Genomic DNA, 15887 nt, shown 5'->3' with positions numbered 1-15887 from the left:
CTGAGGCAGCATCTCTTGGAGATTGCTCACCAGGGAGGATCACCTCAGCTCTGGTGAGTTCCCTTTTCCTTATATCTTCTGTATTTCTACCATTTTACTTGTAATTGCTATCCTTGTTAATACCAGCATAGTTATTGCCAATACATTTGGCAAGCCAGGCAGGAGCCACTGACTTGGCATCTAGAAATATAAGGAAAAAAAAAAATGTCCTTTGTGTGGAAAATCTTTAATTGGTACAAGGGGGAGAAGACCACCCCCTTAGGGACATGCCTTCCTGGACAAATTCCAGGTTTTGAGGCATCCCCATATTACCAATTAGCAACAATTATTGAACAATGGGGCCCTTTAAGAGTACCAAATAACATGGACGCCTATTGTCTAACTGATTACTTTCTAGGACTACAAAAAGATATCTTAATTACAAAAGAAAAGTGAATGGCTGCATCTATGGCAGCCTGGCCATTATTAAATGCTTTAAATCGGGCAGAGATAAAATCAAACAACATTGCACATGAAAATGAATTGTTAAAGGCCTGTATTGAAAAATTGGAGGGTGAGATCAATCTATTGACAGGAAAAAAACCGTCATTTTCTTCCTCCAACCCTCAAATTAGATACATTTCATTTAATGACGATCAAGATCCTGAAGAAATGAATCAAAATAAGATCACTAAATCTGATCTAGAAAAACCATCTGAGACGGACTCACTAGAAGTCCGTCCAGTAATAACTCAAAAAACAAAGAAAATTCAAGATCGACCAGCAGGAGTGCCTCCTGATCAATGGCCCCCTGCCGAATCTGTTTTACATGTAACAGCCCGTCCATATACGCCTACTGAACTCATGGACCTAGTGCAACGATTTAGGCAAAGGCCAAGGGAAAGTGTTCCGGCTTGGTTATTACGGTTATGGGATTCAGGGGCAGATAGTGTACTGGTTAGTGGCCCCGAAGTATCTAAGTTGGCCACAATAACAGTACATCCTGCCCTTCGGCAGAGACTGTATGCTGGGACTCAGTTCCCTGAAGAAAACCATTCAATTGTAGAATGGATAATGGCTGCTTGCCGCATGGTGTGGACAAATAAAACTGACATGCCAGTAAACACAGGGATGTGGTCTTCTATGGAAGACCTTCAAAATGATATACGCGAATTAGGTATGAGAGAGGCTATCTACGAAGACACATTCGATAGCCCTGATATGGTTAAATTTTCTGCGGGAATGAGGGACCTAATTTTACAGTAAGCACCCTCTCATATGTATGGAACCTTGGTTTCCATACTTAATCCAGTAGTATCCGCAGAGGCAGTAGTCCAACAAGCCGCCCAATTGGTAGCAGACCTCGGAGAAACTGAGCGTTTACGAGCTAAGCGCAATATCAGGGTGATTGAGGATGCCGAGGCTTTTCCAATAGTGCGAGCCAGAAGATCGGCCCCGCGAACTTCTCGGGCAGGACCTGTTAGGGTATCCCGGAAACAAATGTTTAAAGATCTGCTCCGGGCAGGCGTTCAGTTTTCAAAAATTGATGGGCAGCCCAATCAGGTTCTCCTTCAGTTGTGGAAGCAACTGAAGGATGAACAAAAATTTCAGAATAAACCCAAAAGGCCAGGGATAAGATTTATAGAGCGGCGACCAACAACAACATGGAATTTAGAAGATTTTATAGTTCCAAATAGGAAAAAGAAGCCACCTCAGGTGCCTCGGGTTATGACACCAGAGGTATCGGAGGTAAAAGACTTGAATCTGGCTCAGTTCATGGCTTGACGAGGGATGTCAGTCCTCCTAGGGCCTCTAGACGGGACCGGAGGCCCTATGTGGAACTGACGATATACTGGTCCCGAAAGAATATACAGAAGGTTATGGCCCTAGTTGATACCGGGGCAGAGACATCTATAATATATGGAGACCCAACTAAATTTAAAGGTAATAGAGTGATGATTGGAGGTTTTGGGGGACAAACCATTCCGGTCACCCAAACCTGGGTAAAACTGGGGGTCGGGCGTCTTCCACCACGGGAGTACAAGGTATCCATTGCCCCAATTCCAGAGTATATATTAGGAATTGATATCCTGTGGCGTCTGGCTCTCCATACAACAGTGGGAGAGTTCCGATTGCGGCAGAGATGCATTAGTATCCGGGCAATCCAGACAATATTGAGAGGCCATGCAAAACATGAGCCTATTTGTTTGCCGAAGCCACGCCGGATTACTAATGTGAAACAGTACAGACTCCCGGGTGGGCAGGATGAAATAACAAAGACGGTGCAGGAATTAGAAAGAGTGGGTATTATAAGGCCTGCACATAGCCCATATAACTCCCCAATATGGCCAGTGCGAAAACCGGATGGAACATGGAGGATGACAGTAGACTATAGGGAATTAAATAAGGTCACGCCACCTGTTCATGCGGCTGTACCCAATATTGCCTCCCTAATGGACACACTAAGCAGGGAAATCAAAACATATCACTGTGTCTTGGATTTGGCGAATGCATTCTTCAGTATTCCAATCAGTGAAGAATCGCAAGATCAGTTTGCATTTACATGGGAAGGGAGGCAATGGACTTTCCAGGTCCTACCCCAAGGGTACGTACATTCGCCCACTTTTTGTCATAATTTAGTGGCACGTGATCTGGCTAAGTGGGAAAAGCCAAATAATGTCAATTTATATCATTATATTGATGACCTCCTGTTAACATCCGATTCGTTAGAGGCGGTGAGACAAGCAGCAGATTTGTTGATAGCTTACCTGCAGAAAAGAGGGTGGGCTATAAACCCACAGAAGGTGCAAGGTCCGGGGCTATCTGTAAAATTCCTGGGAGTAATTTGGTCCAGGAAAACCAAAGTACTACCCAGTGCGGTAGTAGATAAAGTCCAAGCGTTTCCAGTCCCTACAACATCAAAACAATTGCAAGAATGTTTGGGTATATTGGGGTATTGGCGCTCCTTTATACCTCATTTAGCTCAGCTATTAAGGCCATTATACAAGCTTACAAAGAAGGGTCAATCATGGAATTGGGGAAAGATAGAACAGGATGCTTTCCAACAGGCAAAACTGGCAGTTAAACAAGCTCAGGCGTTGGGTATATTTGATCCGACCCTCCCAGCTGAACTAGATGTTCATGTTACTCAAGATGGTTTTGGCTGGGGCCTGTGGCAACGCCAGAGTTCTGTTCGAACCCCCATTGGATTCTGGTCTCAGGTTTGGCACGGAGAAGAAGAACGATATAGCATGATTGAGAAACAGTTATTGGCTGCCTATTTGGCATTACAAGCAGTAGAGCCGATAACGCAAACAGCAGAGGTCATAGTTAAGACTTCATTACCAATCCAGGGGTGGGTGAGAGATTTGACTCACCTTCCTAAGACGGGGGTGGCCCAAGCACAAACGGTGGCACGATGGGTCGCCTATCTAAGCCAGAGAAGCAGTCTGTCTTCATCTCCACTTAAAGAAGAACTACAGAAGATCCTAGGCCCAGTGACGTATCACAGTGATACATCAAAAGAACCGATGGTTGCTCCACCAGAGAAGAGTCCCGTTCAGGAAGGAAGATATCCTGTTCCTGAAGATGCCTGGTATACGGATGGGTCCAGCAGAGGCAACCCGAGCAAGTGGCGAGCAATAGCATACCATCCCTCTACTGAGACCATCTGGTTTGATGAGGGGGATGGTCAAAGCAGCCAATGGGCAGAATTGCGAGCCGTGTGGATGGTTATAACTAAAGAACCTGGTGACGGCGTCCTGAACATCTGTACAGATAGTTGGGCTGTGTACCGGGGGCTCACTCTGTGGATTACGCAATGGGCTACCCAGGAATGGACTATCCACGCCCGACCGATTTGGGGTAAAGACATGTGGGTAGACATTTGGAATACGGTCAAACACAGGACAGTATGTGTCTACCATGTCTCTGGTCATCAACCCTTGCAGTCACCAGGAAATGATGAAGCTGACACACTGGCCCGAATCCGATGGATTGAGAATTCACAATCTGAAAATATTGCCCGTTGGTTACATCAGAAGCTACGGCATGCTGGACAGAAGATAATGTGGGCAGCTGCTAAAGCATGGGGGCTGCCTGTACAACTATCTGATATCGTTCAAGCATGTCAGGATTGCGATGCTTGCTCAAAGATGAGACCGAGACCGTTGCCTGAAACAACATCCCACATTGCTAGAGGATATAGTCCTCTTCAGAGATGGCAGGTCGACTACATTGGGCCCCTCCCTCGGTCTGAGGGGGCGAGATATGCCCTGACCTGCGTTGACACTGTAAGTGGACTGTTGCAAGCCTATCCTGTACCAAAGGCAAATCAAGCATACACAATTAAGGCACTTACTAAACTGATGTCTGCATACGGGACACCTCAAGTTATCGAGAGTGACCAAGGGACTCACTTCACTGGAGCGATGATACAGCGCTGGGCAGAAGAAAACAACATTGAATGGCGATTCCACCTGCCATATAACCCAACAGGGGCAGGCCTTATTGAACGTTATAATGGTATCCTTAAGGCTGCCCTGAAAACAGACTCTCAGTCCCTGCAGGGGTGGACAAAAAGATTATATGAAACCGTGCGGGACCTGAATGAAAGACCTCGGGATGGCAGACCCAGTGCCCTGAAAATGTTACAAACTATATGGGCCTCCCCTCTTAGGATCCAAATTACAGGCACCGATAATAAGGTAAAACCGCAGGTTGGTACTGAAAATAATCTTCTGCTCCCTGCCCCTGAGAATTTAGAACCGGGAATCCATAAGATAAATTGGCCTTGGAAGGTGCAGGTAGGACCCAAATGGTGTGGCCTACTTGCACCTTGGGGGAGATTATTGGAGGTGGGAGGTTCAGTCACCCCCTCGGTGATAGGTACATGGCCTACTGACATCGTGGTCAATACTCCGGCCTTTATTGCTAAAGGAACACCTATTATGTCCCTATGGCAGATCAAGACTCCTCCTCTGGTGCCAGATATAGTTATACAGCCACAGATATCTGGCCAGAGGGTATGGTATCGGAGGCCGGGACATAATCCAGTACAAGCAGAAGTATTGACCCAAGATAAGAATACGGCCTGTATCTTGCCCTGGAGGGCGGATCTTCCCCTCCTAGTACCCTTGAAACATCTATATTACTCCCCTTAAGATTGATTCTAAGCCTCTAGGACCATTACTCTGGACTGATGAAACGCAGACGGACCTGCACTTCAAGATGATTTGTCTCCGGTAACATCTATCAAGCACTGGCCCATGGAAGATCATAAACACCCATCCAATCATCATCATTTGAATAATATCAACATCTAATGCGACGGGAGATTGTATCAGCGTCGTGATTGGGTCTCTGTAATAAGGGGAACTCACCTAATCATTGGTTCACGTTGTGAAGGGGTGGAGTGTATGGGAGATCACAATGTGAACCACTGATTGATCAGCTGAGGCAAGTGTGGGGTCAGCTGTGGGAGCACAGGTGAAAGTTATGTAGCTGTGCTCCCTGGAGGGGTGGAGTTCGACTCCACCTCCTCTGAGACCTCATTTAAGGGCTGACCCTCACTGAGGCAGCATCTCTTGGAGATTGCTCACCAGGGAGGATCGCCTCAGCTCTGGTGAGTTCCCTTTTCCTTATATCTTCTGTATTTCTACCATTTTGCTTGTAATTGCTATCCTTGTTAATACCAGCATAGTTATTGCCAATACAGTCTGGATGGAATGAAGGGCATGAAATACTGATGTGCTCATCAAATGCTGCTTGTTAGCTTAGAGACAAGGTGTTGAATTGGTTTGTTCATGTATTGCAAACAGGTTACTTAGCTGCCTTCATTTTAGCTTCAGAAGAACATGTGCAGAATACAGAATTGATTAGAAGAAATAAGAACTGTCTGCATAGAACTTACTCTTTCCTTACACAGGAGAATCAAGCACACGTTTGTATGTGAGTACCTCCAGAGGTGAAACTTGATCCCCCAGATGTAATGAGCAGAGACATTACAATCAGTTCTAACTGTATCTTAATGCTGTGCTGAATAAGCCTGAGTCAGGATGTAAACCACTTTCTCTTTTTTTCTTCAGATGAAGCCATTAATTTTGTCAGCAAGTCCAAAACGACTCCAGAAATATCAGTCAGTCCTTCTGAAGACCTGGAGCTGGTGTGTGAGGTGTCAGCTGCAAGCGGAGCTGTCGTATAGAAGAAAGATCAAATAGAGGTGAAGCAGGACCAGAGGACAACCATCATCTCCCAGGGGACGCACCGCAAGCTCATGGTCAAAAATGTGACCCTGAAAGACCAAGGGAGCTACAGCTGTGAAACAAAAGATGACAAAGCAACATTCCAAGTGAAAGTCAGAGGTGAGAAAATGCTTGGAATCCCAGAGATAAAGGAACACTTCATTTTGTGTGTCTTGCATTTGGAGGATCAACTTACAGCCTCTCTGGTGCAAAACATTTTGGCTATAGGACTTTCTTTGTCATCTAGTGTCATAGCAACACTTTTCTACATGTGCTTTTCCATCCAGGAATGAATTACTGCAACAAACAATAGGCAAGGAGGGTAACTTGTGCAGCTCTTGTAGTCAGCTGGTGTCTGCAGGGTTACAGTGCAAGAGCACACCAGGCATGCAAGGAGTGAGAAAAGGGGAGGTGTTTGATGAGATCTGGTTACAAAATTTGAATGACACAATGAGGTGGAAAATGCCACTAATCAGACTCATAAATGGCCTGGGTTGCAAAGGCCCACAGTGCTCATCCAGTTCCAACCCCCTTCTTCCTATGTGCAGGGTTGCCAACCAGCAGCCCAGGCTGCCCAGAACCACATCCAGCCTGGCCTTGAATGCCTGCAGGGATGGAGCATCCACAGTCTCCTTGGGCAACCTGTTCTAGAGGGCCATTCCCTTCTGATTTACTGGAAATGTAGAGAGACATCAGAAGAAACAAAGAGAAGGGAGGAGGTTCAGCAGTGCATGCAGGTGTTCTAAATCTCATGTCCAAATCTGCTATCAGACTGCGAAATGTTTAGATTTATGATATGATATGAAATGATATGCCTATTCATTTCCCAAGGCAAAATAGAGGGGAAAGTATTTTCCTGTCTTAATGAGGCATCATGATGGTCCCTGTGAAGGGCAAGTATAATGAAAACGGGGAACTGGAGTAAGCTCTGCAGCAGACTACAGCAAAATGGTGTGACTGTTGTGATGTCCCTGCAGAGAAAGAAGACGTGTTTACAAACAAGGACAAGGTACAAAAGGAGGTGAAGGCTGCACTGACTCAAAATGCCACGCTGAGCTGCGAGGTGGCCCAGGAGAAGATGGAGGTGAAGTGGTACAAGGAGGGGAAACTGATCACCTCGAGCAAGAAGTTCAAGGTGGAGTCAGAGGGCAAACAGTGTCGGCTGGTGGTGATCCAGGTAGAGAAGAAAGATGCAGGGGAGTACAGCTGCGAGGCTGCTGGCCAGAAACTCACCTTCAAGATTCATGTCACAGGTGAGAGAGAACACATTTTGGCCTTTCATTCTAGAATGTTTTAGAAAACGGTCATTAGTTTGTAAGTTTTCCCTGCTATGCTTAAAATTTTTGGAGCTGAACCTTGGGGTGGTTAATTTCTGATGAGGAAATTGAACAAATTATTCTAAATACAGTTGTGAGGCAGCTCCATCTTTTAAAATCTTCAGGAATTTCCTTTTGCTGTGGGAATGAGGCCATAGACAAGAAAGTTCTGATTGCACTTCTCCATTCCCACGTGCCTGTACCACTAGAACAACTCTGCAATGCAGCTGCGTCTCAGGAAGTTTCAGAACAGGGGCTTTGTGTCAAGCACTAGGGGGTGTGCTCTATGTAACATGTTTTTGTCTTGGAAGGGCTCATTTAGCATGGGAGAGAATACTACAGGAATGTTTTGTATAAGTTGATGTTTTGAAGACATAAGTAAATGGCAGCTAGGGGACGAAAGAGTCATGAGAGTCATACAAGAAGCATCACAGAATGCCTTTTGTTGGAAGGGACCTGGAGGATCATCCAGTTCCAATCTCTGTCCTGGAAAGGAACACATTCTTTGAGACTAGGTTGCTCTAACACCCATCCAGCCTAGACTTGAATGTTTTCAGGGATGGGGCATCCATAAATTGCACAACTTCTCTCCACATCATTCTCTTGGGGCATCAGACTGGGAGAACTGATTCATTTTTCTGACTCCTTCCCCAAAACCTGCTCTTCTTTCAAGAGGCCAAACTAATGTATCTCTCTCTTTTCAGAGCCAGAATTTGTATTTACAAACAAGGAGAAGGTACAGAAGGTGGTGAAGGCTGCAACAACAGAAAAATGCCACGCTGAGCTGCGAGGTGGCCCAGGAGAAGATGGAGGTTGTCATCAATTTATAAGCAATGAGCCAATAATGTTCCAATTATAAACTTTTATTAATTGTAGCGGGTAAAACCAAAAGGCAATTCAGCGCTGGGCGACAGGGGGATTATTGTTCCTCCAACTGCCGCGCCGTCCCGTCCCTTGCAACTTCTTTTGTATTGTCCATCCCGAGCGTATTGTCCTTTAATTGGTCGGTTGTGATCGTGCGACTTGGTGTGTCGTTCCTTGGTTGGTCCTTCCGTGGAACTTTGTATCCATCGGGGCGCGCTTTGCCTGTAACTACGCAGAGTACACAATCTACCCATAAAATTAGAGTGTTCTGCAACCTTTGTGGCCTCCATATTCCACCATTATATCCCGGTCCTAATGAACAAGCACTCCACCACAATGCTACCACATCCCGGTCTTAATGAGCAAACATTTTATCACAGAGGTCAAGTGATAAAAGGAGGGGAAACTGATCACCTCGAGCAAGAAGTTCAAGGTAGAGTCAGAGGGCAAACAGCGTCGGCTGGTGGTGAGCCAGGTGGAGAAGAAAGATGCAGGGGAGTACAGCTGCAAGGCTGCTGGCCAGAAACTCACCTTCAAGATTCATGTCACAGGTAAGACAGGTGTTGTATGAAATACAGCAGAGAACAGTAAAGTAAAATCTAGTTTCTATTATACTGCACCTGGATCACTGTAGTCTGTGCTGAGGTTTTTTCCCTAGACTTGATTGCCTGGGTTTGTAGAAAGTATTTGGTTTCAGTATGACACAAAGACCTGTTTCAGTCTGTCTGTAGAGCAATAATTAGTAATATATGTACAGTGGAAGCAATATTCAAGATATTATTCAAATCTCTCCTGTGCCTGAGATCCCAAACTGTAATTCTTGTTCACCTAAACATTTGACTAAGATAAGTGTGTGCAGTGAGGCTGGAGTGCATGTTCTACGTGCAGCCTTTCATGGCAGGAGAAGCAGGAACTTCTCCTAGTAGTACACTGCCTTTTTACTATGCCTTTATGTTGGAGGCTGCATCTGGATAGGTGAGTCTGCTACTCACAGTAAGAGACCTGGTAGAGCTGACTATTGCCAGAGCTCAAAGTAAGATAGATATCTGCAAATCACACACAAAGAACAAAGGACTGCGTTGGTGAGCATATTTCCTTTGTGCCTTTGACAGTCACAGTTGTGGCAATGGTAGAGGCCATGAGGAGTCTGTTCAGGAAGCCAGGAGTACTGTTCTGGGTCATGAAAAGGCAGCCAGTGGTTTGACTATCACATGTTTATGTGTTTTGATGTTTCACAGTGGGTCTTAAGTAAAAGGAACTCAGGTTTTGGTTGCCTGCAGGACAGATGTTCTTTTGGGTTCAATATGTTTGCATAGTGACTTGCAACCATGGGACTGGTGTTCAAGGACCCTCTTGGTTCCTTCAGTTCCTAGGTTCTTTCTTGCCTAGATTTGACACTTTGTTTCAACAGAAGAGCTGATATTCTCTAGTGAAGGCTATTAGTTTGGGCACAAGTGGTAACCTAAACCTGTTCCAACCTGTACATACAAACCTGCAAGTTGGTCTCATTTCGGTCCCTCAGTCAATACTTTTTCTTTTCTTCCCTCAGAGCCAAAACCTGTGTTTATAAACCAGGAGCAGGTGCAGAAAGAGGTGAGTGCTGCCCTGGCAGCAAGTGCCTCCCTCAGCTGTGAAGTAGCACAGGATCCAACCGAAGTAAAATGGTACAAGGATGGAAGACTGCTTGCCTCCTCCAGAAAGTTCAGAATGGAATCTGTGGGCAAAACACGGCGTCTGGTTGTGGAGCAGCTGGAGAAGAAAGATGCTGGAGAATACATCTGCGAGGCTGCTGGCCAGAAGATGACCTTCATGTTGGAAACAACTGGTGAGCATTCGCTTTGGGAGCACTAAGCAGCTTTTTATGTGGCTTAGAGGAAGACTGGCTGTCTTCTACCCTGTGGGCATGGAACAGCCACAATTCCCCCCGGAACAACATCAATGACCCACACCACAAGTTGGATTCTCCTTTTTAATGTAGTGGTAGCGAGGTGAAAATCTGGCTGTGGAATATTTTTGACTAAGGAACTTCTACTTTAATTTCTAGGGTTTTAATTTAATTTCATTTAATTTAATTTCACTTTAATTTCTTTAATTTGAGGGTTAGTTATTCTGGCTACCGAGAGAATGACACAGCAGATTAAACTCTTTCATTTCCTTCTTTGTCAAATGCCTTTTCATCTAACTGTGTGTCCCATAGAAATTCAGAGCAGTGTTGGCTGAGGGAAGTGGAAATATTTATCTCCTGTGTGTATCTGCCACCCTATTTAGACATGCTGGCAGAGCGCAGAGATTGGAGGAGTTGGATTAGGCAGTAGTTTCCCTATTGCTCACAGAACCACTTTTTCTGTGGTCTCCCAGCTACCCTGTGCCCAGTGACCTATGCAAGATGGAGCGGAAAAGGCTCATTTTATGAACAAACAGGAACCTTTCTGGTCAGATTAATACCTGTGCTCTTTTAGAGAGATTTAGATACTAGAGATTTTAGGTACTGGAATAGGCTCCCCAGAAAGGTGGTTGAATCACCATCCCTGGTTGTGTTTAAGAGCCTTTTGGATGTGGTACTCAGGGATATGATTTAGTGTAGGGTTTTTAGAGTTAGGGTACTGGTTAGGCTGCGGTTGGACTTGATGATCTTCAATGTCTTTTCCAACCTGGGTAAATCTATGATTCTATGCAGGAACTCTTCTCCTGAGGTTAATCCAAGTTGTATCCAGGCCCTTCAGAAGGAAAGGGATATAGCAGCACAGAAATATGGCCTGATTCTGACATAACTAAATGCAGACCTGGAGAGTTAAAAGGGATTGTGTGATGTTCAAAGGATTTTGAAGCAAAGATGTCCCCTAGGTAAGATTTGTGGCTGACATTCCCCATACATTGTTTGTAGGCACACAAGCTAAGGAGAGACTAGTGATGAGCATGCAGAGAAGCCAATGGTTCAGACAGGTTTGTAGTGACACAACACTGTAGAGTTCTGTCTAGTTATCCTTGGCATAGTTTGGAAAATAGAGATGAGGTAATTGGTGGTAACCAATATGGCTTCATCAAGGTCAAGCCATGTCTGACAAACTTGGTGGCCTTTCATGATGGAGTAACAGCATCAGTGGATAATGGGAGAGCAACTGACATCATCTACTTGGACTTGTGCAGAGCATTTGATCCCGTCCTGCATGACATCCTGGTCACCAAACTGGAGAAAAATGGTTTTGATGGATGGACCAGTTGCAGGATAGGGAACTGTCTGGATGGTCACACTCAGAGAGCTGCAGTCAATAGCTCAGTGTCCAGGTGGAGGGTGGTGTTGGGACCAGTGTTATTTAACATTTTTGTAGGCAACATGGAGAGTGGAATCAAATGCAGCCTCAGCAAGTTTGCAGATGACACCAAGCTGAGCGGTGCTGTTGATGTGCTAGAGGGAAGGGATGCTACTCAGAGGGACCTGGACAGGCTGGAGAGGTGGGCCCTTGGCAGCCTCATGAACTTGAGTGTGGCCAAGTACAAGGCCCTGCACCTGGGTCAGGGCAATCCCAAGCACAGGCACAGGCTTAGAGGAGAATGATTTGAGAGAAGCCTTGACCCTGAGGAGAAGAGTTGGTGTGGAGGGAGGTGTCCCTGCCTATAGCAGGGGGACTGGAACTAAATGACCTTAAAGATTCAGTCAGTTCTATTGTTTTTCTACCCTTAATTTTGCTTGAAAGGTTTTAGAATAAATGAGATTCTGGTTTCCATGAAAACTGTTTGCAGGGAGCTCCATTGTAGCTAGTAGGTCTGTCTTTAAGTTCAAGGGCAATAATGCATTGACTGTGTTGAAGAGAGAAATGACTCAGGAATGGATGATGGTTTAGAATAAAACATAATCCTACTTATTTTCTATGCAAATATGTGTAAGGAAAAGATGCTGCACTCAGTTCTGGAAATACCCTGACAAATATATCTCTACTGTTTCACAGCTGGAGATATCAAGATTGTTAAAGCACTGGAAGATGTGGAAGTGAATGAATATGGGAGTGCATCTTTTGTCTGTGAGATTTCACACGATGAGGTTCAGACCCAGTGGTACAAAGAGGACAACAAGCTGAAGGCTGATGACAACATCAGAATGCAACAAGATGGTAGGGTGTAAGCGGGGGGTCTTTCTCCTGAGTGGGGGGTGGGTTGGAGATCAAGCATATAAGACATCTGAAATGAAGTGAAGAGGGTTCAGAAGCGAGTTCCCCTTTTGTTTTGGGACTGAGGTTTAGGTGGAACAAGTGACATGGTGGGATGCTTAGTGTGGGACGTGTGATGCTATCCCACCATCCCACACTGCTGGGAGCAGGTAGGAAATGAGTGCAGTTATTTCCAAAGTGGGGGTGAACAGGGCAGTCAGTTCACCTCTCCAAAGAGGTTTTGTCTGACAGTGAGTGTGATCCTTCTGTATCAGATACTTTGAATTTGACGGTGGCCGCATTTGATCAGTCCTTGTAGAAGCCATGTTTAGATTCTGCTTTGGTCTGCTCCATTTCCAGTTCAAAGTCGTTGGACACTAAATGAGACAGCTGCATCTCAGTAAAAGATGTGTTTGAATAGCTGTGATGTGCTTACTATTCAGATTTACAGAGCTGAGGTTTTGTCCTTGGCTATAGCAAAGAAGTCAAATCAGGTGAAATTAATTGTATTTCTGAACTAGACAAGTTTAAGTTTGGTAGCACCTAAATTTGGTGCGGTTTGTCATTGATTTCATCTGAAAGAAACTTGCAGGCTTTTTATCTGCTGTTGTCCCCAGCGTAAGATTATCCATTCACATCCTAAAGTACTTGTTATATTTTCAACTCACTCTTATTTGAATAAAAGCCTCAACAATTGGGAGCAATTTAATAAGCACAGAACAAGAGCTGGACCTTGCATTTGGTAGATACTGTACAGTATTACTTCATAGAAATGTAGTCAATGGCATTCCCTATAGACAATCGTTTGTTTTATCTTTAGAGTCGTTCAAAGAACCATTGTGAACTTGACATTAATTGGAATGGAATACATGCAAGAGACTTTCCTCTTCTTCCAATTGTCCTCATCCTTTCTTCTCTTCCACCCCTGCTTTGCAGATTACCATATAGAAATCACCAGGAAGTTGGAGGACAAGACAGCTTTGGAACGTCATTCTGTCATCCTGTCCTGTGACTTCAGGCCTTCTCCAAAGGTTGTGAAATGGTTCAAGGGCCGCACACCCATCGAGCCCTCTGAGAAGTACAAGATCAAGAGGGATAAGCATTCAGTAGAGCTCAGAATTCTGAAGCTGAAGCCCGATGATGCTGGTGTGTACAAGTGCAAGGCAGGAATTGCAGAGACTGAGGCCACGCTGACAGCTGAAGGTATGAGCAGGGAGGGTGGCCTCTTCCATGTCCTATTTCACCTCAGATTTCTCTTCTTGAGGTTGACTTCTGCCGTTCTCTCCTGCTAACTTTATACATGTATTATCTTCACATAGATGATTACACAAAGATCATCTAGTCCAACCATTCTACCACATCCCAGTATGATTTATAGTAACAGTGGTAACAGTTCACCTTGTTTCTCCACAGCCCGCAATGTAGAAGTAACGAAGCACCTGCAGGATGTAGAAATTGAAGAAGAGAGCTCTGCTGTCTTCTCCTGCGAGCTGTCCCATAATGACGAGGACGTGGAATGGTTCCTGAATGGCAACCTCCTTTACACCAACAATTACAATGACATCAAGAACGTTGGCAATTGCTGCACACTGACAATGAAGCAGGTTAAGCCTGAGGATGCTGGCACAGTGACAGTGAAGTCAGACAAGGTGTCAGAAAGCGCACCTGAAGGTGATAGGTGGGTCTGATCACACCCCTCCTGGATGTAAGAGATGCTAAGGAGCTCCAGTTCATTCTATTGTGCAGCAGTCCTGCTTCTAAAGCTGACCTCTCTGGGGTGACAAGTCATCAGAGGCTTTCTTCCAGTGGAAGGTTCCATTGCAGCAGATATCAAGGAAGGAGGATGGTTTTGGTGTCCTGCCAAAGCATTCCATTGCTTTTTATCATCATTTTACTTAACACAAGGAGAGTTACAGGAGCAATTTCTTTTACTGCTTCAGTAACATGCAGTGTCAATGCTGTTGTCTCCAAGGATTTATGACTGAAGGAGAGATCATTCAGTGTGTGTTTTGCCTCTGGGATGACTAATGACCAGGCTGTGAGCAACCTGATCTAGCTGTGAATGTCCCTTTTTATTGCAGGGGAGCTGGGCTAGATGGCCTTTAAGGGTCTCTTCCAATTCTAAGGAACTTGTGCCTGAAGTGCAGAAGTGGATGAATTATACCACTTCTTCATATCCTCCCCATGATTACAGAGGAAATACAACAAAACAACATGCATGGTCTTACTGTTGTCATTTGCTTGAATACGAAGACGTCTCTTTTTTATGGTTGAGATTTTTGTTGATATGGGTCAGGAGGAACTCACACTTTTTAGCTTTCTCAATAGGCAAAAAGTTCCAGTTGCTGCAAGCCACCGAGGTAACCAATAGAGGGGCCCTGATCCCCCTTGTGCCATCGGGATGCTCTGGCACGGGATGTGCCTCAAATTCAAAGCTCCTTCCCACCTCCCAAGGAAAAGCAAAGCAACTCAAGCATCTCCAGCAAAGCTGCCCAGCAGACAGCAGGGAAGGCAAACAGCTTCTGGCTGCTCCCCTGCACTCCTGTCCTAAGTAAGTGATCCCTCGAGGACTGGATGGGAAATCAGTGCATGACACACGCGAGTGTGCACAGCATTGTGCAAAGCAGTGGGGATCCATGTGTGTGTGTATTTGTGCATGGATGGTGTTGTACACACATTTGTGTCCATGAGTGTACAAACCAGTGGTGTTGCTCAGGTGTGTGTAGGTCTGTGGGTATGTGTGCAAGGACGAGCATGCACATATATGTACGTGCACAGGGGTGTGCAGAGTGTTGGAGCTGCACAAGGACATTGTGGTACCGGTGTGTGCGTGCACTTTGGGAGTGAAAGGAAGGGGTTACACATGTGTGAGTGTGTGTGCGCACAGGGCTGCACTAAGGGATGTGGTTGTGTGAGTGTGTGTGAGCACATAGTGCGTGGATGCGGTGGCACAAATGTGTGCTTGCACAGGGCTGTGCTGAGGAGTTGGGCTGCACACAGGTGCACACAAAGGGATGTTTGAACCCTTTGCCCCTAAGAACAGTTTTCCAGTGTCTCTCGTCCAAGAATTCTTTGAACAGCCTGCAGCTGACTCTCCTGAAGCTCAGGGTCCTGACTTTGCTTTTTGCCAGGCCCGCATTCCTTGAGATGAGGAACTCTAGGAGGGCATGGTCACTACAGCCCTGACCACCTCCAGTCTTAACCCCTGCTGTGCAGCATGTCCAGTAATGCTTCCCTTCACAGAATCACAGAATCACAGAATTACCCGGGTTGGAAGGGACCTCAAGGATCATGTAGTTCCAACCCCCCTGCCTAGCAGGGCCACCAAACATACACATTTA

Source organism: Coturnix japonica, chromosome 33 (genome assembly GCF_054131305.1).
Source record: "Coturnix japonica strain WE chromosome 33, WE-NBRP24, whole genome shotgun sequence".
Classification (NCBI taxonomy): Eukaryota; Metazoa; Chordata; class Aves; order Galliformes; family Phasianidae; genus Coturnix; species Coturnix japonica.
The sequence above is the reverse complement of the archived record's forward strand: the minus strand, read 5'-3'. Positions refer to the sequence as shown.